Source organism: Ranitomeya imitator, chromosome 4 (genome assembly GCF_032444005.1).
Source record: "Ranitomeya imitator isolate aRanImi1 chromosome 4, aRanImi1.pri, whole genome shotgun sequence".
NCBI lineage: Eukaryota > Metazoa > Chordata > Amphibia > Anura > Dendrobatidae > Ranitomeya > Ranitomeya imitator.
In genome coordinates this window covers 627,075,215-627,100,419 of record NC_091285.1, presented here as the reverse complement: position 1 = coordinate 627,100,419, position 25,205 = coordinate 627,075,215, and the positions used below count along the sequence as shown (strand labels likewise).

At 44.9% G+C, this 25,205-nt stretch overlaps 1 protein-coding gene across 1 annotated transcript in view; it reads right to left on the bottom strand.

Moving 5' to 3' along the window:
* SFRP1 (secreted frizzled related protein 1) overlaps nt 1-18,567 on the bottom strand; it is an 89,676-nt gene extending 71,109 nt beyond the window's left edge. The window contains exons 1-2 of the mRNA XM_069766673.1: nt 18,340-18,567; nt 1,976-2,088 (exon numbers count right to left, since the gene is read on the bottom strand). The gene's annotated coding sequence lies outside the window, so the exon portion shown is untranslated. The remainder of the gene's footprint in view (nt 1-1,975; nt 2,089-18,339) is intronic.
* Between the last annotated feature and the right edge of the window lie 6,638 nt (nt 18,568-25,205).

Below are 25,205 nucleotides of genomic sequence, written 5' to 3'. Positions count from 1 at the left end.
ACCTCCCACTCCCGTCTCCAAGACTTTACACGTGCTGCGCCGATTCTTTGGGATGCACTACCTAGGTTAATACGATTAATCCCCAATCCCCACAGTTTTAAGCGTACCCTAAAAACTCATTTGTTCAGACTGGCCTACCGCCTCAATGCATTAACCTAACGATCCCTGTGTGACTTACTTAAATAAAAAACAATCAGGTTCCTCGCATCATGTTCTCATTCACTTTATGCAGTTAATAGCCCTCTGTGTCTGTACTGCTACATACTTAGGCAGTTAACTGGTTCATGCAGCTTTACATGAACACCCGAGCCTTACACTATGGCCGGTCCGAATAACTAAAGCAATTGTTACCATCCACCTCTCGTGTCTCCCCTTTTCCTCATAGTTTGTAAGCTTGCGAGCAGGGCCCTCATTCCTCTTGGTATCTATTTTGAACTGTATTTCTGTTATGCTGTAATGTCTATTGTCTGTACAAGTCCCATCTATAATTTGTAAAGCGCTGCGGAATATGTTGGTGCCATATAAATAAAAATTATTATTATTATTATATAATAGACGACAACTATGATAGTCAAAATGAGAAAACAAATCCAGAAAATCACCTTGTCTGATTTGGCAAGATTTATTTTGCAAATTATGGTGGCAAAAAACACCTATAGTAGATAGTAGTAGATAAAAGTAAATTTATTTCCAATACACAATAAAAACAGAACCAAATAGGATGGTTTAAAATAGATATATAAAGTCAAGGTATACCCATATAGAGCAGTCCCTGTTTTTTACATCTTTTTACTAGCACTTGCTGATTACTGTGATTTTTTTGCAACTGAGTGTTTTTGGTTTTACTGTGCTCTTTTGTGTCTTCAAGGTATCTTACCAGCGTCTATCCACCCCTGAACGAAGCATTTCATTGCGAAACGCGCGTCGGGTGTGGTGGACGCCTGGACCCCTACTTCTTGTTTCTGGTAATGAATGTCTTTTTCCATTATATTGTATATGTATTTTGAAGTGGTTAAAGCAAATATGCAGGACTTACCTATGGGCCTTACATCTGATTACTTCTTTAATTGTGGTTATTAAACTCTTAATATTTATTAATGCACCTTCCTTGAATTTTTTGGTCACTTCCACTATTTAGTTATTTTACTCCCTTTATATTTACACATAGGCTTATTTGTTAAGTATGTCCTGCCTATTTTGAATACGTCTTGTCACGTGCAGCACTGTGCTGATTTACATGGGAAAAGGTATGCCACTTCATCGATACTCAATGTGTTATACAGCGTTCATTGCCTGATATATACACTTGTATTTTTTATTCTTTTATTTACTTCCAGGTTGTTCCACCTTTTTCCTTTCATGTGTTGTTCTCACCTGTAACTTATATATCTATTTTAAACGATCCTATTTGGTTCTCTTTTTATTGTGTATTGGAAATAAATTTACTTTTATCTACTATTTGCTCTTGTGTGGAGCACACAGGGAGTGCGGTGGATTTCAATAATATTCATCAGACCATATGACATGCTCCCAGCTCGCTCCGTCTGCAATCTCTTTCCCTCCAGGAACAGGAGGTTCGGTGCCAACAGTTCTGGACCCGGCGCTTCAGCAGCCCCGGCCAACCGGTCCTCCCTTCTACACTGCAGTTCTGCAATTTTTTTTTGGCCTGTCATATCATTTATATATATTTTTTCTTTATTTTGTATATAACCAGTGAAAACTTGTGTTATTTTTTTTTTCATGATATAAGTTAGTGCACAAATCCCCTCTATATGACATTCACAATTGTATTATGGGGAAAACTGCGGTCTCACCTCTGCACTGAGACTCCCAGTGTGGGAATTAAGAACTGATAAGGAACAGATGCTGGGGCATTGTAAGCCATTCATCGCTCCACTCTTGACTCTGTGTTTAGTAGTACATTAGTAATGAGATGTATAGTCTGAGCCTGGTCATGAAAACAGGAGTTACTTACCATAATAAATGGTATTTGCTACACAGTAGTGTGGAAAATATATAACACACATGCCCAAATCGTAGACGGGGATGTCCTGCCAGAACCTCAGATCAGTCCGAGTCTCTTTGTTACTGTATAAGGAAAGCATAATCATGTGTAGAATATTGTAGAAGATGCAAAACCACAAATTCATGCTTCGTTTTGGGTTTTTAATGGAGTAAAAGTATAGTTTTCAAGCATTTTATGTCTACACCAATTCATTATGGGTTTTGTGTCATTTTTACACTTGGCTTTCAGCGCTTGTCATTTTAGGTTTCCTTCACACCATGGGTGTAGTTTTCATTAATCAGACGTTTTCAGCCAAATCATTAAAATTTTGCCACGATTGTACTCCAGTGCACTAGTGCAATGCAAAATTAGTCTTTTTTTTTGTGCCATTAATGCTTAAATGCAACAGTTCAAAGTTTATTCAAAGGATCCTTTTCTCTAACAAGGCATGGATAGAACAAAAGAGGAAAACAAAGAATGCGCCAATTTTATAAATTTGGTACAAAAAGAAATATAAGATAAAACAAATGACAAAAAAACCGAACAACGGCAGCATGAATAAGACAGCGGCTGCACTATTTCCACCAGGTATGATTTACTAAAAACCCTGTAGAGTTTCAGAAGAAACTTTCTTTGTAAAGCTGGCCAATGACTATGTGTCTTGGATGACTTATCTGATGCGGGCCCCAGCCGGCCAATACACTAAGTACCAATACAAGGAGAAACTTGTCAGTCAATTGAAGCGGAGTGGTGAGAAGCCACCGGGGACCACCTAGGACTAGTCATCCAAGACACAGTCTCCAGATGACTTTTTAAAGAATGTTTAACGAAACGCATCAGAACTTCATAGTGAAACATACCTGAAATTAATTTGTTGACGAGTTCACTTTGCAAATGAAAACTCCAAATGAGGAATTGGGGTCTTAATATATATGATAATATATGCATTGCTTTTGTACCCTCAGCATAATCTTCAGTCATAAGAAATCTCCAATATCAATGCCATCCCCACCCCCCGACAATCATCTTAGCTGTACCCTGATGTCTCCTAGAACACGGGATTGGACAGGTTGGATTTTAAAGTGTCCAGGCCTTCAATTCTCTGAGATATGTAGAGTGAGCTGTGTCTGTAGGTCATTTACTTTCCATCCTTCACAGAAATAATACACTCAATAGAGTGCATACACTTCTATGTGTGGCTGTTAGAGACGAGCAAATCGATTCGTAGGACCTTGGTCCATTGGCCAAGTCAATGGTATGTGGCCGCCTGACAGGAGACCTGCAAACCTTCTCCTACCTGCAGGAATTCTCAGCACCTGATTAGTATTCTATCACTGTGCCTCAGCACACTGCGATTAATGATTACATGAATTCCACTAATAAATGTAAAAACCATGCAACCACGACAAGGTGACCTCATATGGATGGTTCTTAGCTCCAGTGACTCACCTCTCTATATGCCCAGCCAGACCTCAAATGGTAAGGGAAAGAGATAGAAACCAGACTTAGTTTGTAATAAAAGTCATTTGGGGAAAGATAGCTGGATCTCCTGATTAGCAGACTTGGTGAGACGTCATGTGTTCGTCAAACAACAACGTCACACTGGTTCTATAAATCAGAGGAGGCACCAGGGATTATGAAAGAAAGCAGTTGGTTTTCAGGCCTCTCATCTGGCAGCCACGGACCACTGATGTGACCAAAGGAGCGGGGTCCTGCAAATCAATTTGCTCTTCTCTAGTGGCTGCATCACCTGACAGAAGTTCATGAGTGACTTTGAAGTGGCGCAGCCATGAGATTCGTTGGTCTGTCTGCTTGAGTCCTAGGTTCTCAATCTCCTTCTCGATATGTGGAATAACTTGAATGTTATATGTTGACCTATTAGTAAAGCTATCAGATGCACTGTAATCTATTCAAGTTCCATGATTCTCAATACTTTTATGAATGGGATATACATCCTACCAGTGTGCAACCATTAAATATCCAGAGTGTTGACCATCGTCCTACTACTAGGTTCTTAATCTATCCATCATGCCATACATAAGGTAGACACCATGGGCCCAATACATTTAGACTAGCTGTTTTGTATGCCAGTCTTGATGAAGGAACCGCTGGAGTTAGATGAGTTGGGTGCATCTTACAACTGTTGTGTGTCTCTGGTAGAAATTAAGACAAATTTGCAGGGCTGGCTTCACCACGTCCTCTCCACGTCCCAGTATCTTTGGCGAAGATGGCCGAGACTGGTGTAAAAATGTAAAAGTCGCAAAATTTTGACAATTCCCATCAAATGAAATTTATTACCCCCAGCCACGCTTCGGTTTCAGTCATGGAGGTGGCACCGGAGCAGGTCGCTGCACCACTCTGAGTATAATGAGCGGCAGCTGTAACCGCATCCCTGGCCCCGGATGACAGCCGACCCCAGTGCAGAGCCAGTGTCAGTCAGGACCGCTGAGAATACAAAGCGGTGACTGATCCTGCGCTGTTGTCGCCTCTGTGATTAAAACGCTGCTTTGGGGAATAAAGTTCATTTTCTGCCAACAGCGTTCGGCTAAGGGCAGGCACTGGGCAGGTTAGTAAAGCTATTAACCTGCGGATTAACCCCATATTTGTAGGTTAATAGTGTTTTTTTCTGGTGGCAGGTTCCATTTAAAAATGAATGGTTTGTCCATGTACATGGGATGGGGACATGTGTTGTGAATTCTGCTCTTGGGTTCCCTCCAGTGGTTGTAGGTGGGAATGCAGTTGTCTCTGAGTCGCAGTCCTGGCCAGTTGTATCTGTTGATTACAATTCTGACTGGGATATTTAAGTGTGCAGGATTCATTAGCCCTTGCCAGTTGTTTAGTTAGATGTAGGAAGTTTTTGTATATTCTGATGTGGATATTTTTGAAGGGTTTTAATACTGACCGCACAGAACTCTGTCCTATCCTGTCCTATTTAGCTAGAGTGGCCTCCTGTGCTAAATCCTGTTTTTCTGCCTGTGTATGTTTTTTCCTCTCCGACTCACCGCCAATATTTGTGGGGGGCTGTCTATCCTTTGGGGATCTGCTCTTAGGCAAGATAGTATTCTTATTTCCATCTTTAGGGGTATTTAGTCCTCCGGCTGTGACGAGGTGTCTAGGATTGTTAGGTACACTCCACGGCTACTTCTAGTTGCGGTGTTAAGTTCAGGATTGCGGTCAGTATAGTGACCACCTTCTCCAGTGAAAGTTCTCATGCTGCTCCAAGGTCACCGGATCATAACAGACATGGTTAAAATGTCCAAACTTTGCATCTTAAGTAATGGTATTTAATATGTACAAGTGCAGCGCCCCAGAGTCCTGGTCGTTGCAGTAATGCCGTTCTTCCACCAGGGGCAGTGATGTTACGTCTGATGGCACCAAAGGAGTTCACCTTACCAGGTATCACAAAACACACAACACACTTCACACTCCAGTCCACCAGGGGGAGCAAAAGGTTCTATCTACTAGGCCACTCCTCACACATTAGGGTAAAACTGGTGGGTTGGGGAGGAAGTTAGGGAGTTCCTGCTGGAGACCGACGAGGAAAGGTCTCCAGGTCGAGCTGGCTGGAATGATCTCCAGTCAGATCCAGACTGCGGTCTGAGGAGGACAGAAAGTACATGGAGCTGCGCCTGAAACCCATGCGGCAGCATCCTAAGAAAGGACACGAAAGGAATTGTGTTGTAGGGAGTGAGCCACGAAGTCACAGCAAAAGGAGAACAAAAACCAGAAGGAGTCCTGTCCTAAGAGAGGCTGCCTCCTTCTGGAGCGTGGGCCGGTGGCCGGAACACCGAGGGAGTAATAGACTCTACGCTTTATTTCAGAGACCGGCAGGGCAGTCAATTCCAAGTTGGCTGTCCGACCTAAACACCTAAGCAGACAGGGTGGCAATTGTGGAGGAGGGGCGTCTCTAGGGTCCCTATAAAATAGCCTCAGGCCATCACCGTCATACGGGTTTGTCCTATCCATCTGGGGGACAGAGAGAGAGAAAGACATAACATCCACAAAAGTTGTGAGGACCTTACCGCGTTGCTCAGCAGGGGGGTACTACAACGCACGAGCGCTAGAAGGAAGGCTACTGATTTCCACCTGGATAAGGGGACTCTGGAATTGCCATCATACCGGCCGGACTCTGCCTACCCTGTCATCCGGCACTCTGGACTGAGGATGCTGAAGCCGTCAGTAAAGGTAAAGAGACTGCACCCATTGTGTCCTCGTTATTTGCCGCGCCTTACATCATCCACCATCATCATCTACACTTCTGGGAAGCCCTGGGGACACACTTCACCTGTGGGAAGGAACACCATATAGCTGCCATAACATCACCCCAGCGGACCCCTGAGCAGCGTCGGTCACTCTGACCGAATCCACAGGTGGCGTCACGAACACTACAGTTATGTACGAACTCTGCCTTTTATTGGGCGCCCCTCATAGGGCCACGGTCCGGGTCGGGTCACCGTGACATCCTCGCTGAGGGAACTGAAGGACCCGGTACCGAGTACCCCATTGTCCTTACGTGGGGACGATCCACAATATCCTCAAGTTATTTTTCTGACAGGTGCAGTAAAGTGTATGATCATAGCTCTTGTGGTGCAGTTTTTCATATTAGGGGTACTTGGCTTAGGAACATTGAAAAAACTAGCCTAAGCAATTGCAACAATGCTGGAAAGCGTCAATCTACCCCGTCCTTCATAGAATACTGACAATGGCTTATCTCTCACAAGAACATAAAAATGATCAAGTGGAAATTAAACATAGCTGATCAAAGATGCAAATTCAGAGAGGAAGAGGGCTTGAACTCTAGTGCCACCTATTGGAAGAAGTGATCCTAAAGCCAAAACCAGGAGTGGAGCAATCAGAGGAAAAGTATAATAGAAAACAGTGCACCACTTCTTCATTAAGAAATATTGATGTAAAATACTAAACTTGTGCACATGACATAGAAGTCAATATTGACCTTTTAACGACCCACATGACTTAGGACAAAAGCCAAACCAGAATCTCAATTTGCAGACACATGTTTCGAGATGTTGCTCCTCATCAGTGCAAAGCATGAAATCTTTTTGGCTGTAGAAGAATCTCACAGAGGTCTAAGGGGTAAAGTCTCCGATCAATATTTTTCCTGACATCTGCCACTATCGGACTTTTGAGAGGCCCTTATAGACATAAAACTGTCTGGTGTGTATGGGGTGCATAAAGGTGACCATATACAGTCATGGTCAAAAGTATTGACACCCCTGCAATTCTGTCAGATAATACTCATTTTTTTCCTGAAAATAATAATAATAATAATCTTTATTTTTATATAACGCTAACATATTCCGCAGCACTTTACAGTTTGCACACATTATCATCACTGTCCCCGATGGGGCTCACAATCTAGAATCCCTATCAGTATGTCTTTGGAATGTGGGAGGAAACCCACGCAAACACGGAGAGAACATACAAACTCTTTGCAGATGTTGTCCTGGGTGGGATTAGAACCCAGGACCCCAGCGCTGCAAGGCTGCAGTGCTAACCACTGCGCCACTGTGATTGCAAACACAATTTATTTGGTATTATTATCTTCATTTAATTTGTCTTAAATGAAAAAAACAAAAGAGAATGAAGCAAAAAGCAAAACATTGATCATTTCACACAAAACTCCAAAAATGGGCCAGACAAAAGTATTGGCACCCTCAGCCTAATACTTGGTTGCACAAGCTTTAGCCAAAATAACTGCGACCAACCGCTTCCGGTAACCATCAATGAGGTTCTTACAATGCTCTGCTGGAATTTTAGACCATTCTTCTTTGGCAAACTGCTCCAGGTCCCTGATATTTGAAGGGTGCCTTCTCCAAACTGCCATTTTTAGATCTCTCCACAGGTGTTCTATGGGATTCAGGTCTGGACTCATTGCTGGCCACCTTAGAAGTCTCCAGTTCTTTCTCTCAAACCATTTTCTAGTGCTTTTTGAAGTGTGTTTTGGGTCATTGTCCTGCTGGAAGACCCATGACCTCCGAGGGAGACCCAGCTTTCTCACACTGGGCCCTACATTATGCTGCAAAATTTGTTGGTAGTCTTCAGACTTCATAATGCCATGCACACGGTCAAGCAGTCCAGTGCCAGAGGCAGCAAAGCAACCCCAAAACATCAGGGAACCTCTGCCATGTTTTACTGTAGGGACTGTGTTCTTTTCTTTGAATGCCTCTTTTTTTCTCCTGTAAACTCTATGTTGATGCCTTTGCCCAAAAAGCTCTAATTTTGTCTCATCTGACCAGAGAACATTCTTCCAAAACGTTTTAGGCTTTTCTAGGTAAGTTTTGGCAAACTCCAGCCTGGCTTTTTTATGTCTCGAGGTAAGAAGTGGGGTCTTCCTGGGTCTCCTACCATACAGTCCCTTTTCATTCAGACGCCGACGGACAGTACGGGTTGACACTGTTGTACCCTCGGACTGCAGGGCAGCTTGAACTTGTTTGGATGTTAGTCAAGGTTCTTTATCCAACATCCGCACAATCTTGCGTTGAAATCTCTTGTCAATTTTTCTTTTCCGTCCACATCTAGGGAGGTTAGCCACAGTGCCATGGGCTTTAAACTTCTTGATGACACTGTGCACGGTAGACACAAGAACATTCAGGTCTTTGGAGATGGACTTGTAGCCTTGAGATTGCTCATTCTTCCTCACAATTTGGTTTCTCAAGTCCTCAGACAGTTCTTTGGTCTTCTTTCTTTTTTCCATGTTCAATGTGGTACACACAAGGACACAGGACAGAGGTTGAGTCAACTTTAATCCATGTCAACTGGCTGCAAGTGTGATTTAGTTATTGCCAACACCTGTTAGGTGCCACAGGTAAGTTACAAGTGCTGTTATTTACACAAATTAGAGAAGCATCACATGATTTTTCGAACAGTGCCAATACTTTTGTCCACCCCCTTTTTTATGTTTGGTGTGGAATTATATCCAATTTGGCTTTAGGACAATTCTTTTTGTGGTTTTTCATTTAAGACAAATTAAATGAAGATAATAATACCAAATAATTTGTGTTTGCAATCATTTTCAGGAAGAAAATTAGTATTATCTGACAGAATTGCAGGGGTGTCAATACTTAAAGGTCAGCTGTCTCGTCTGACTCTTCCATACACATGAGCAATCTGGTCAGCTGAGTATTTATGTATTGAAAGGTCAGAAGAGAGAAAGTCGCTGCCAAATAGCTATGGCAGTGGCTTATATCCTGAATAATAAAAGAGTCAGGTGTTAAAGTTAAGAAACTGCTACTTATCTCCTTCTGTCAGGAGACTTTCATAAACATTAGACGGTCTGCTGATCCCGCCAATATTGGCAGGCAGGGGCGGGCTGAGCCAGGTGGCAGTGAAGCAGATGCCCTGGGCTGCTCCTCCAGCAGCTGTGCAGGGTCGGCCAGCTGATGAGCGTGCACAGCAAACTGCATGCAGGCCGGTGAGTTTGTACTTCGAAGGTCCGTTGTGTAGTGGGAGTGTCAAGGGAGTGTCAGTCTCTGGGAGCTGCAGCCGCTCATTGGCTGTGCAGCTCCGTGCTTTGATTGGCTGCCAAGCTGCAATTGGCCTGACTCTGATTGGTGCATCAGGGCAGCGTGGGGCAGGCTTAGAAGGTGGAAGGCGCGCGTTTAGGAGCACGCTCAGTCAGTACCTGAGCTCTATACTGTAACCAGAACTCGCCCCCGGGATATCATTGTGTCCCTGGGAAAGAGCCAGCCTAATATTAAGGGAGGAGAGTGGCCAGCACCTCTCACCATGGCAGGTCCTGCACCCACGGCTTGAGGGGTCGTCAAAGGAGTGGAGTTATTATGTGTGGACAGCTCCTACAGAGCATCACACCTCTATATGGAGGGCTGCTGCACTCCTCACTGCACACAGGGACATGCAGGTTGACAGTCTGCAGAGCATTGCTTCTCTACATGTGCATGTATCTGCAGAGCATCACTTCCCTACCTGTGCATGTATGTGCAGAGCATTGCTTCTCTACCTGTGCATGTATCTGCAGAGTATCACGTCCCTACCTGTGCATGTATCTGCAGAGCATCACTTCCCTACCTGTGCATGTATCTGCAATACATCACTTCCCTACCTGTGCATGTATCTGCAGAGCATCACTTCCCTACCTGTGCATGTATCTACAGAGCATCACTTCCCTACCTGTGCATGTATCTGCAATACATCACTTCCCTACCTGTGCATGTATCTGCAGAGCATCACTTCCCTACCTGTGCATGTACCTGCAATACATCACTTCCCTACCTGTGCATGTATCTGCAATACATCACTTCCCTACCTGTGCATGTATCTGCAGAGCATCACTTCCCTACCTGTGCATGTACCTGCAATACATCACTTCCCTACCTGTGCATGTTTCTGCAGAGCATCACTTCCCTATCTGTGCATGTATCTGCAGAGCATCACTTCCCTACCTGTGCATGTACCTGCAATACATCACTTCCCTACCTGTGCATGTATCTGCAGAGCAACACTTCCCTACCTGTACATGTATATGCAGAGCATCACTTCCCTACTTGTGCATGCACCTGCAGAGCATCTCTTCCCTACCTGTTCATGTATCTGCAGAGCATCACTTCCCTACCTGTTTGTGTATCTGCAGAGCATCACTTCCCTACTTGTTCATGCATCTGCAGAGCATCACTTTCCTATCTGTGCATGTATCTGCAGACACATGTACACGTAGGAAAATGTTTGGGCTCTCCTTCCACAAGCTTCTCACAATAGTTGGTCAGAATATGGGACCATTCCTCCTGACAAAACTGGTGTAACTGATCCAGGTTTGTAGAGCGCCTTGCTCGCAGCGGCCTTTTCAGCTTTGTCCATATAATTTTCACTAGCATTGAGATCAGGGCTTTGTGATGGCTGCTCTAAAACATTGACATTGTTATCCTTGTGCCACTTTGTTAGCCACAATATACAGGGGGCAGTGGGGACCTTCATGCTATATACAGGGGGAAGTGGGGACCTTCACACTATATACAGGGGGCAGTGGGGACCTTCATACTATATACAGGGGGCAGTGGGGACCTTCATACTATATACAGGGGGCAGTGGGGACCTTCATACCATATACAGGGGGCAGTGGGGGCCTTCATACTATATACAGGGGGCAGTGGGGACCTTCATACTATATACAGGGGGCAGTGGGGACCTTCATACTATATACAGGGGCAGTGGGGACCTTCATACTATATACAGGGGGCAGTGGGGACCTTCATACTATATACAGGGGGCAGTGGGGACCTTCATACTATATACAGGGGGAGCGGGGACCATCATTCTATATACAGGGGGCAGTGGGGACCTTCATACTATATACAGGGGCAGTGGGGACATTCATACTACATATAGGGGGCAGGGGGACCTTCATACTATATAAAGGGGGCAGTGGGGACCTTCATACTATATACAGGGGCAGTGGGGACATTCATACTACATATAGGGGGCAGGGGGACCTTCATACTATATAAAGGGGGCAGTGGCGACATTCATACTATATAAAGAGGCAGGGGGACCTTCATGCTGTATATAGGGACAGTGGGGACCATCATACTATATACAGGGGGCAGTGGGGACATTCATACTATACACAGGGGGCAGTGGGGACCTTCATACTATATATAGGGGGCAGGTGGACCTTCATGCTGTATATAGGGGCAGTGGGACCATCATACTATATATTAGGGCAATGGGAACATCATGTTTTATATAGGTGCTATGTAGCCATTTTACTATAGGGAGCTCTGGGATCCTCAATGTATGATAAAGGGCTTTGGGGACCATCATATTGTGTTTTGGGGTCTGTAGGACCATCATTCTGTATATTCAGAGCTGTGTGGGCACTCAGAGGACATTATTTGTTATAAATGTGGACACTATTAGTTTTAATAGGGGCACTCAGGTTCCATTATTTTTTTCTTGGTGGGGGGGCATTGTTATCTTTAAGTGGACACTCAAGGCTATTTGTTGCTAGAAGGGGGCATTTGGGATATTATATTCTTCAAAGGAACATACAGGGCTTTTCTATGCAGCACAGTATGGGCATTAATACTTTCTATGGCACACTTTAATTTTTGGGGGAGGGAGTAATCATAGTAATGACACAGTTTTTAAATATTGGGGTCACTGTTCCTCTCCTCAAGTGCACGCAGAGTGGGGAGTTTTGTAGGTTGGTAATAGATGGAGACGTCGATGGAAATGAGAGAAGTCAGATGTGGTTTTGTAGTAATTTGTGCAGATGAGTAGTGGCTGGAGAAGTTTTCATGTCGGTCTGGGCCAGATGGAAAAGATGGGAGAAGTGAGCGACTCAAATCAGAAAGAACGTCAGCGGTAAGGCTAGGTTCCCATTGCGTTAATGGGAACGCGCTAACAGACAGCGTTGCACGGCAAAATTAACGCCGTGCAACGCGTCCGTTAGCGCGCCCATTCACGGCAATGGGAACGCGCAGCACTAGCGCGTGCCATGTTCGGCACGCGCTAGCGACGCGCCGGTGTTTCCTGGCGCGCCGCGGACGCTGCTTGCAGCGTCCGAGGCGCGCCCGCGGTCCGTTCCCCGCTCTCGCAGATCGGGGATCTGCGCGAGCGGGGACGTTACCGCGACCCCGGGACGCGGCCCCATTAAAATCATTGCGTTAGCGCAATCCGCTAGCGCTAGCGCTAAATGGATTGCACTAACGCAATGTGACCCTAGCCTAAGTTGCTATATATAACTGTACTGTACTCATGTGTGTGTTCTGCACACTGGTGTCTACCACTATACGGTTCCTGTAAGGTGGGAATATTGTTCTTTTTAGTACCTTTGTTTTTAAATTTATTTAGTAACAGCTTAATGTGTTTCGGTCATTATGTAGTAGAAGGTGTATGGTGGTGTCATTGGTCTTTGTGTAGAGTGTTTTGTTATATAGAGGTAATGGTCATTATATTATGTATTCGCGGTGTGGTGGTGATGGTAGTGCGCATTGTGCAGCCGTATTGTTTTGGCCTTTTATAGTAGTAATATTGATAATATTGGTCTTTGCATTGTGTGTTTTTGGTTTGCAACAGTGGTATACTGTAATTATATTATGTATACCCATCCTCACATGTAAAGCGCCATGGAATAAATGGCGCTATAATAATAAATAATAATAATAATAATATACACCTGCTTTTTTAAATGGCTAAAGGTTGGTCGTATGGGGAGACATGCACTTTGGGGCTTGGGCCCTTGATCTTTAAGGAGCCTAGCAATGCCCCTGCCGTACAGTGTATTTACATGTCCGTGTTTCTGGAGTTGTATGTATGTTTGTAAGTAAGCTCCGTTATGGTACCATATCTAAGCAGTAACTGTAGTTCTGGTACTGAATCAATGTAGTAATCTAGATTCTGGTACCATACGTATGACGTAAGCTTGGTATTGTTCCCGTATCTTGTAGTAGACATAGTAAGCTTGGTTCTGCTCCCTTATCTCTGTAGTAAGCTCGTTTCTGCTCCCATATTTCTGTAGTAAGCTTGGTTCTGCTCCCTTATCTCTATAGTATGCTCGGTTCTCCTCCCATATTTCTGTAGTAAGCTCGGTTCTGCTCCCATATTTCTGTAGTAAGCTTGGTTCTGCTCCCATATTTCTGTAGTAAGTTTGATTCTGCTCCCTTATCTCTATAGTAAGCTCGGTTCTCCTCCCATATTTCTGTAGTAAGCTCGGTTCTGCTCCCATATTTCTGTAGTAAGCTTGGTTCTGCTCCCATATTTCTGTAGTAAGTTCGGTTCTGCTCCCTTATCTCTATAGTAAGCTCGGTTCTGCTCCTATATCTCTGTAGTAAGCTCGGTTCTGCTCCCATATTTCTGTAGTAAGCTTGGTTCTGCTCCCATATTTCTGTAGTAAGTTCGGTTCTGCTCCCTTATCTCTGTAGTAAGCTCGGTTCTGCTCCCATATCTCTGTAGTAAGCTCGGTTCTGCTCCCATATCTCTGTAGTAAGCTCGGTTCTGCTCCCATATTTCTGTAGTAAGCTTGGTTCTGCTCCCATATTTCTGTAGTAAGTTCGGTTCTGCTCCCTTATCTCTATAGTAAGCTCGGTTCTGCGCCCATATCTCCGTAGTAAGCTCGGTTCTGCTCCCATATTTCTTTAGAAAGCTCGGTTCTGCTCCCATAGCTCTGTAGTAAGCTCCGTTCTGTTCCTATATCTCTGTAATAAGCTCGATTCTGCTCCCATAACTCTGTAGTAAGCTCGGTTCTGCTCCCATAGCTCTGTAGTAAGCTCGGTTCTGCTCCCATATTTCTTTAGTAAGCTCGGTTCTGCTCCCATATCTCTGTAGCAAGCTCGGTTCTGCTCTCATATTTCTGTAGTAAGCTCGGTTCTGCTCCCATATCTCTGTAGTAAGCTCGATTCTGCTTCCATATTTCTTTAGCAAGCTCGGTTCTGCTCCCATAGCTCTGCAGCAAGCTCCATTCTGTTCCTATATCTCTGTAGTAAGCTCGATTCTGCTCCCATAGCTCTGTAGTAAGCTCAGTTCTGCTCCCATAGCTCTGTAGTAAGCTCCGTTCTGTTCCTATATCTCTGTAGTAAGCTCGATTCTGCTCCCATAGCTCTGTAGTAAGCTCGGTTCTGCTCCCATAGCTCTGTAGTAAGCTCGGTTCTGCTCCCATAGCTCTGTAGTAAGCTCGGTTCTGCTCCCATAGCTCTGTAGTAAGCTCGGTTCTGCTCCCATAGCTCTGTAGTAAGCTCTGTTCTGCTCCCATATCTCCGTAGTAAGCTTGATTCTGCTCCCATAGCTCTGTAGTAAGCTTGATTCTGCTCCCATAGCTCTGTAGTAAGCTCAGTTCTGCTCCCATAGCTCTGTAGTAAGCTCGGTTCTGCTCCCATAGCTCTGTATTAAGCTCAGTTCTGATCCCATATCTCTGTAGTAAGCTCCGTTCTGCTCCCATATCTCTGTAGTAAGCTCCAGTCAGTTTCCTTGTCTACATAGCAATCTTGGTTCCGGTCTCGTGTCTATGTAGTCAGCTTGCTTCTGTCACAGTATCTATGCAGGCAGCAAGCTCCGTTCTGTTCCCATATCTATGTACCAGCCTGTTTTTAAAACCTGTTATCCCTGCTGCTTTAATGCAGCGGCCAGACATAAGCAGGACAAAAGCACCTCAACTGGAGGACCACTGCCTTGTGATTGCCCCCAGGCTGAAAAGTGCCAGCCAGCCTGTCGGCAGGTTTGGCTGACTTTAGTCTTTGTGTATGGGGGTCTCTATTTTATTGAGATCCCTGCCAAACTCCATAGATAAACAATAAGTGATCTCCTCTATATGAAATGTCTGTTTCTGGGAAGGAACTTGAGATTTAGAATATAGACAAACCAGTTCTGGTATATGAGTGAGGTTCCTTCCCAGAAACTAGAAAAAAAAACCTTCAATCTCTATAGACTCAGTTGTTCCTGTCACACAATTTACATGTCTTCATCATCTACATGCCAGACGTAATTCCTAATCCCTGACTCAGCTGCAATGTATAGCAGTAGCACAATAGACAGCTGCAAATCCGCCTATGCAATGCTGAGGAGTCGTCTTATGCTCACTCAAAGGTTTTTTTCATTAGTGGAAAACTTTGGAAAGCCAAATACTTGTGATAAGCTACTGAAATAAGGGTCTGACAGCGGCGTATCTCTTCTCCGACGCCGCACAAAATTTATGGAGTCCAATGTCGGATCAAACTTGGCAATAAAAATCTCAGGGTCTGTGATAAAAACGGACAGCACTTGGATGACATATGTTCACCTCACATCAATAAATATTGTGTCAATTTACAAGACCATGCAGCGTGTGGATGGAGTTTTCAAACATATAAAGGAATAAATTTGTGGAGAACAATTTTTAATTCATAACACGTCAATTTTTTAGCTTAGCTAATTTTTACTTTAGATTGGACAAAAATCCATTGCAAGTTCAGGGCTGAATCAGCATGTACCACACAGATTTTGCTGAAGATTTATGGCAAAATCTTGCATTGGAATATATCCACCATGGTTGACCATACATGGCCACAATTGGAAAATTGTTAAACATAATTGTGTTGTATGAAAGCATTTAGAGATTTTGGAAAATCTCCATATAATTAGCACTGTTGACGATCAACTAATTTCCAGGAGGATAAGGTCCCATGGTGTGCCTGCCACATGTACTCATGAAATGAGTGTATGGCTTTTAGGGTGTCACTTTTTGTAGGTCCTAGGGATGTGACAGGATATTGGCAACGTAAGGGTATGTTTACACTGAGTTTGTTTGTGGTTGAGTAGGTTTTGGAGCATAAAACTCTCCAAATCTTCCTCAAAAAGTTGGAGGTTCTTCAGTTTTTCCTCCAAAAACACTGCAAAAAAGACTCCATGTGCACCAGTGTCATACTGGGGAGCCAAGGGCCCACCAGTAAGAAACCCCAGGGTCCCACGCTTCAACTACATGCAAATGTGACATTACCCTCAAACACAAATATATATAACAATGACCTGGATAGATGGTTAAATGAATAAGATGCTGCTTCTGTCAGTACATAGTGATTCAAGTATATTGTGCCAAATACTGCTCACAGAAGATGGTGGTGGCCCACCTGAGTATTCTCCTGTTCTCCAGTGGGCCAGTCCAAGCCTGATGTGCACCTAGGTTTATCTAAAAACCCATTGGTTTTCTGGCTTTGGGAAATCCCGTCCCCTGGCTGCGGTTTTATTTTTTAGAAAAAGTAAACTGTGCTTTACTCACACTCCCTGGTTCCGCCATTGCTTCCGGTGTCTGTTATTGTCTTCAGCGCTAACATCACATCGACATCTCTGCCGCCAATCAGTGAGGTCTGCTCTTGTTGACAGCAAGAACCGCTGAGCTCACTGATTGGCTGCAGTGCTGGTCACATGACATCAGCGCTGCAGACAATAGCAGACATGGGGAGCAGCAGTGGAGACTCGGCTCTGGATCTGGGAGGGTGAGTAAAGACAATTTGGTTTTTTAAAACAAATCGCAGCCGGGGAACAAGAGATTTCTGAAACCAGAGAACCCTTTAAAAATATATTATCTGCACCTCTACGCTCTAATAAAAGTCAATGATGAAAATGGAGCTGGTGTAAGTGAATATTGCTATTTTGCGTCCCTATTTCATTTTCTCTTGAATTAGTTCAGAACACAGTCTGTTCTAGTCTCAGGTTCCTTGTTGGCAAAGGTCAAAGGTTAAGAGTCTTTGTGATAAGGTTTTTATCAGCAGAGAGCACTGCAAGACCTGGAGCCCGAAGGTCGCCCAATTCTCAGAGTTTAAGATTCCTAACAAAACAAAATCCTGGACTGTGTGGAGAGGGTGTGAGGGTGACAGTGTCACTCAGTGCCCCAGGGGGTGCCTGGATCCTGGCAGGAAAAGCAAATTCTGTAATAATGCTGTTTTCTTTAAATGGAGGAACCATGCCCCAGAGACTCGCCCTTCTGCATTACTATTAGATGAGGCAATCACCCGTGCAGCCTTCTGTCTATATGCATGCTATACATGAGAACCTGAGTGAGAAACTATCCAGATCTATGACGGTCCTGGTAGCAGATAACCAACCTACTTGGCCGGCTGGATTGTGCATATTTACTCAGGCTTTCGGCAAATAACATACTTCCCTTATACCAATTTTAGCAAAGTCCATTCCCATAGTCCCATCTGACGCACTTCTGATCACGTTATCAACCCAATCTGGCACACAGTATTGGCCATGGTGGCAGGGAGCTTAGACCCCACTGGTCCCGGAACAAACCCTACAGCTCCTTTAAGCACTATGTAGTTGAGGCACCATTAGCATCTAGCAGCAAGAGTTAAAAAAGATAATCCTAATAGGTATGCATAATATTTCGCAAGGGGTTGTCCGGAGCTAGGCTACAAGTCTGCGCTCACTCTATGTAGATTCTCCGATGCAGGGGGCCACGGGTGAATGACTGCAAGTATAAGTGTTATGTATAGCAGGCTCAACTGGTGAGGTGGATCCTCCAAGCCCAAGGTCCGGGTGGGCAAAAGGGCCATGGGCGCTAGATGGAAAATGCGGAACACGGACACATAGAATGCAAAGTAAAAATTTAATAAAGTCCTGGAAGCCACAGACAGATAGCAGAGTTGCTTAACACCTTCGTCAGACTGCAGAGTTACTGAAGAACGTAGGCAAAAAAGAGGCATCATGAAGACGCGGACAAGTAGCAGGCAAAACTGCGGAGTAACAAGAAAGTCTATTACCAAGGAAGCCACACACTGCCAGGAAGGGGTCCTGAAAACCACAGGTGGACATGTAGAAGAGGTCTTAGAAGACCGGTGACAGGTAGCAGAAAGGACTCCAAAAAAACTAGAAAGTCTGAATACCTTGGAAGCTGCAGACAGCCACGAAGACGTTCTGGAAACTGCAGGCAGGTTGATACTGCAAACCGCAGGCAGGTAGGTCCTTCACTAACAGGTAACAAGGGTTCTGGATACCACAAAAAAGTAGACAATTTCCTCCACAGACAGGTAGCAAGGTTATTGGAAGCCGCAGACAAGTAAATCAGTGACTGGTATCCCACTAGAAACCACAGACAAGCAGGAGACATCTTCATGACTGTGGTCTGGAACTATGGTCTGGAACTATGCACAGACAACAAAGAGAGTTACTACTAGTCTCAAAGCAATACCAAGAAGCATGTGTGAGTCTAAGAAGTTCATTACATAAGAGCACGAAAATCAAATGAAGCGGCTCATGTACGTAACAGTAAGGTTTGCATACATTCGATCAAATGCCGACTAGACCTGTGTGGTCCCGCTTAATGCAGGTTTTTTGAGTGGGGCCTGACATGTCTAGTGGGAATGTGTCTCTGCAAGTATGCAATTCGCAGTGCGTGTGACGTGTGGATTCACAAGTCTGCATTCACATAGAGTGATTGGAGACTTGTAGCCAAAGGCCGGACAATAGTTGCTGGCCAAACAAACTTGGTTCGGTTATCAGCTATTCCTCCCGACTTCCACATACATATGTATGCTCAGTTCGGCCAAGTGTGTATGTATTTTCACTAGAGAGATGCCGCAACCAAGCTCCTCTGTCAATTAATTATCTCGAGAACTAAGGGAGTATTTACACTGCACCACTATAGGGCACATTTATACAGCACAATGTGCTGCTGACAAGCATGATTTTTTTAAGCAATCTTAAAGGGGTTGTGCATTACCTGGACAACCCTTTTATAATGAAGTAACCCCCCTTGTAAAATAAAAACACCATACACTCTCCTCCTGCATTGGCGCTGCTCCAGCGATGTCGGCTCTGGAAATTGCATGACATTGTTAAGCTACGTGAGCCCTGCGGGAACTATTGAGCTGCTGTGAGCTTGCTACTTCCGGTAGGCGGAGGTTCGTCTGAAGGCCTGAACCTTGGACTGCCAATCGGCCAATCGACGGTCGTTTATTAGCCACCTTCCGTGTAGTTTAATCTTCCCTCAATGGGCTTTCCAGATTTAGAAAAAAGGGTCCAAAACGTTTTCTGTGATGTAAAATAACAACATGATATAGTACTAATCCTCTCTTGTTCCAGCACCGGCTCCCTGCCGCTGCTCCTGTCTCAGTGTTTTTGCAGCAGCAGTAATGTGAGCTGTCTATGTGAAGGCACCGTTGCAGCCAATACACTGAGACCAGTGCATCAGCTGGGATCTGGAACTGGAACCAAGTAGGGTAATTACTATCTGATTTTGATAGTTTACATCACAGGAAAAGTTTAGGATCCACTTTTTTAAAAGTGGAACACCGCCTTAAGAATCTTGGGTTGAAATTTAACATGATCCTTCTTCCTCCAGTCTCTTCTAAAGGTTAAATTTGGGAGGCCCCATACAGATAAGATAGTAACATAGTAACATAGTAACATAGTTAGTAAGGCCGAAAAAAGACATTTGTCCATCCAGTTCAGCCTATATTCCATCATAATAAATACCCAGATCTACATCCTTCTACAGAACCTAATAATTGTATGATACAATATTGTTCTGCTCCAGGAAGACATCCAGGCCTCTCTTGAACCCCTCGACTGAGTTCGCCATCACCACCTCCTCAGGCAAGCAATTCCAGATTCTCACTGCCCTAACAGTAAAGAATCCTCTTCTATGTTGGTGGAAAAACCTTCTCTCCTCCAGACGCAAAGAATGCCCCCTTGTGCCCGTCACCTTCCTTGGTATAAACAGATCCTCAGCGAGATATTTGTATTGTCCCCTTATATACTTATACATGGTTATTAGATCGCCCCTCAGTCGTCTTTTTTCTAGACTAAATAATCCTAATTTCGCTAATCTATCTGGGTATTGTAGTTCTCCCATCCCCTTTATTAATTTTGTTGCCCTCTTTTGTACTCTCTCTAGTTCCATTATATCCTTCCTGAGCACCGGTGCCCAAAACTGGACACAGTACTCCATGTGCGGTCTAACTAGGGATTTGTACAGAGGCAGTATAATGCTCTCATCATGTGTATCCAGACCTCTTTTAATGCACCCCATGATCCTGTTTGCCTTGGCAGCTGCTGCCAGTCAGTTGGTCCTGACTGTGTATGGGCACCTTTACAGTAGTATATGCTATTAAATGTAAGAAAAGAGCTATTTTCTTTAATGGGCCCGACAGCCAATGTTCTGAAATGTACTCAAAAATGTTTTCACTCCCTTCTTCCCACTTTTCTTGGAAGCTCACACATAGACTTTGCACTCAACAGGATACAACAACGATCTCTGGAGAAAGCTTCACTCAATTACTAGTCTATGCCAACTATCAAGGGCATTCATACCGTAGTGCAGTGGTGGGGAATCGTTTTTCTACCAAGGGCCATTTGGATATTTATACTATCCTTCGGGGGCCGTACAAACTCCACCCACAAAGTATATCCTGACTCTGGCACTGATTTCAGGACGTAATCTTTCATTGCATGCCCTTCAGTAGTGAAAAATGCATGTGTGTGGTAACAGCGCAAGAAGAAATTAATGAGCTGGTGGCAATCAATATACACCTCCCTGCCCAAGAATGTGGTCACTGATAATCTGCCCGGGGGCCTGATAAAAGGTCATCGAGAGCCGTAAATGGCCCTGGGGCCTGAAGTTCCCCACCCCTGCCGTAGAGAAACACCATGTGTTATGCTACGGTGTCCTTGACAGGGCTCAGTCCTGGTTGCACCTATCCCTCTTGTAACTGAGTGGTGAAAATCCCTGCAGGACTCTTCAGAGAAACTGTATTGTTAGCAAACACCATGGTGAGATATTGGTCCCAAAGTCATTGAGAGGAAAAGAAGTACTTGGTCCTTCAGTCATGGGCGGTACCATACAGGAGGACTAATTTTAAAGGGGCATTCTTGTCATTTCACCAGGATATGCCAACAGTTATTATTATTATTATTTATTGTTATAGCGCCATTTATTCCATGGTGCTTTACATGTAAGGAGGGGTATACATAATAAAAACAAGTAGAATAATCTTAAACAATACAAGTCATAACTGGTACAGGAGGAGTGAGGACCCTGCCCGCGAAGGCTCACAATCTACAAGGGATGGGTGAGAATACGGTAGGTGAGGATAGAGCTGGTCGTGCAGCGGTTTGGTCGATCGGTGGTTACTTCAGGTTATAGGCTTGTCGGAAGAGGTAGGTCTTCAGGTTCTTTTTGAAGGTTTCGATGGTAGGCGAGAGTCTGATGTGTTGTGGTAGAAGGTTCCAGAGTAGGGGTGATGTGCAAGAGAAATCTTGTATGCGATTGTGGGAAGAGGAGATAAGAGGGGAGTAGAGAAGGAGATCTTGTGAGGATCGGAGGTTGCGTGCAGGAAAGTACCGGGAGACGAGGTCACAGATGTATGGAGGAGACTGGATGTGGATGGCTTTGTATGTCATGGTTCGGGCTTTGCACTGGAGTCTCTGGGCAATGGGGAGCCAGTGAAGGGATTGACAGAGGGGAGAGGCCAGGGAATAGCGGGGGGACAGGTGGATTAGTCGGGCAGCAGAGTTTAGAATAGATTGGAGGCGTGCGAGAGTGTTCGGGGGGAGGCCACAGAGCAGGAGGTTGCAGTAGTCAACAGTTTATGACCAGTGAGGGACTGATCTTTCGGACCACCACCAGAAATTAGATGTGGGGCACTTCGGCTATATCTGCCGATGCACCCCTGACCGCCAGGCCCGATCTGGTAATGCTGGGGTTAACTAATTGCAGTGACTTGTGTGTGCCTGGTGTGCTCCCTTTTCCCAATATGGGACCCTCCCCTTCCTTATAAAGCTGCAGCAACCTGGCTTCCTGTCTCTCTCCTCATCTGAGATCCGGAGCAGGTTCAAAGTGTTCATTTGTTTACATAAGTAAAAGTCACGGTGGGTTGATGGTGCCAAGTATCCTTTCGAAGGCAATCTTGGGGGGGGGGACAAGGTGCTTCATGGAAAGTTTATAGGCCCCTCGGGCCGTATGTTTAAAGCTGTGACTGACCCCTGCCAAAAAAGAAAGCTACGGTAAGTTTTGTTTACTGATGTTAAACGAAAATTAAAAAGTTTCAAGTTGATGGTTGTTGTTTCAGTCATTGCATGGGTGCTTCTGGAGGTTGGTTCAGGTCTCGGCAGTCATGAATGAAATGCTGCTTTATCTTAGCACTATTTTATTTATTTTTATTTTACTCACTTATATAGCGCCATTAAATCCACAGCACTTTATAGACATTATCATCACTGTTCCCATTGGGGCTCACAATCTATAGTCCTTATCAGGATATCTTTGCAGTGTGGGATTAAACTGGAGGAATGGAGGAAACATATACAAACACGAGGACAAAATACAAACTCCTTAGGCTACGTTCACATTTGCGTTGTGCGCCGCTGCGTCGGCGACGCAACGCACAACGCAAATAAAAACGCACCAAAACGCACGCAAAAACGCTGCGCTTTGCGACGCATGCATCCTTTTTTGCCGAAATTTGGACGCAAGAAAAATGCAACTTGTTGCGTTTTCTGTGCCCGACGCTTGCGGCAAAAAAAAATGCATGCGTCGCACAACGCATGTCCATGCGTCCCCCATGTTAAATATAGGGGCGCGTGACGCATGCGTCGCCGCTGCGTCGCCCGACGCAAACTCGCAAAACGCTAATGTGAACGTAGCCTTACAGATGTTGTTCTTGGTGGTATTTGAACCCAGAATCCCAGCGCTATAAGGCTGACGTGCTAACCACTGAGCCACTTTCCTGCATCATTTTAATGTTTTTCCCAGCTCAGCGAGTCTCCTGGCCACCATGATGTGCCAAGAACCACAATCAGCCTCAATTTCACGGTACGCATTGTGCTGGATGAGCAACTATACAGTATATATATATTTGAAATTGGTGGAGGTCTTATATTTCAACCTTCCACAATTATAAAGTGATGTCATATGTTAAAAAAATGACCATTAATAAGACCGAGGTGGTACAAAAATAACAAGAAAAATCTATACTTGCCTACCAGACCGCACGGTTAAGTGACCTGCTGGTTGACTCCAGAGGTCATATTTTTTTCCTAGCCAGAAGAAACAGGAAAACAACAAGAGAACAAATTATGGCGGAACGGCAGAGGTCCAATAAATGAGAACAGATCTTTTTTCTTATTTTTACTATACATTTATTATACCAACAAATAAGAGGGTCCCTAGAATATGACAAGGTGCATAAAATGTCATTAGACAAAACTCATAGGATATCGAATAAAAACTAGAATCAGACAGTAGTTCACTTATGTTACTTTATTGACATACAAAAGACGTTAAAGAAGTAGTCCACTTGGAGCGCCCCCAAGGGCTGTGGGGAACTCGGTACCGGGTCCTTCGGTTCTCAAGGGAGATGTCACGGTAGCTGACCCCGTCCGTGGCCCATGGGACGTCCGTTATAAAAGGGGGAAGGTCTTTAAAGGGAAAATGTTCGTGACGCCACCTGTGGTATTCGGTCAGGGTGACCGATGCTGCTTAGTGGTCTGCTGGGGTGATGTTATGGCAGCTAGATGGTATACCTTCCCACAGGTGAAGTATATCCCCAGGGCTTCCCAGTGTTTAGATGGTGGATGGTGTGAGGCGCAGTGAAGAACGAGGAAACAAGGTTGCAGTCTCTTTACCTTTACTGAAGGCTTCAGCATCCACAGTCCAGAGCACCAGATCACAGGGTAGGCAGAGTCCGGCTGGTTTGGAGGCAAATCCAGAGTCCCCTTATCCAGGTGGAAATCAGTAGCCTTCCTCTAGTGCCTGGGTGTTGTAGTACCTTATTGCTGAGCCTCTCGTAAGATCCTCACAACTGTTGTTGGTGTTCTAGATGTTATGTCTCTCTCTGTCCCCCAGATGGATAGGAACAAACCCGTATGACTGTTTGCCTGAGGCTTTTTACAGGGACTCTAGCACGCCCCGGCCCCCACAAGTTGCCACCGTGTTTCCTGGGTATAGGGCGGATCAGTAACATGGAATTAGCTGTCCTGCCGGTCTCTGGAGCAAGGCATGGAGACGGTTGCTCCCTCTGTGTTCCGGCTACCGGATCCTGCGCCTCAGAAGGAGGCGGCCTGTGTGTGGCAGAACTCCTTCTGGTTTCCTCTCCTTTTGCTATGACTTCGTCTCTCACCCTCTACAATACAGTTCGCTGTCCATGTCTCTTTCTTAGGATGCTGCCGCACGTGGGGCAGGCGCAGCTCCGTTGCCTTCTGTCTAGGCCTCTGACAGGATCCCACCCCTGTCAGGGACCAACCCTGTCAGCAACTCTTAGATGTTCCTCCGTTTTCTCTGTCTGCCTGACAGGGACTGACTCGGGGAAGCCCAGCCAGCTTCTGACTTCCTATCCAGACCACCAGTTTTACCTAATTGTGAAGAGTGCCCTAATAAATAGGTGCATAGTTCCCCCTGGTGGACTGGAGTGTGAAGTATGTTCCATGTTTGTGATACCTGGTAAAGAGATCTCCTTTATTGCCTTCAAACGCAACATCACTCCCCCTAGAGGAGAATGATATTACTGCAACGACCAGGACCCTGGGGCGCTGCACACTACTTGGCCAACTTCTTCTCATACTCCTCGCTTGGCTCACAAAAAATAGTAAAGCTTCTACTCATCTACCGCGCTGGCGTGATTCCCGCAGTGTCAGCACTCATTTTCTCTGGACACCCATGCGGTTGTTGTGACATGTGACGCCGGCGCCCAATAAATAAATAATAATAATTTTTATTTATATAGCGCCAACATATTCCGCAGCACTTTACAAT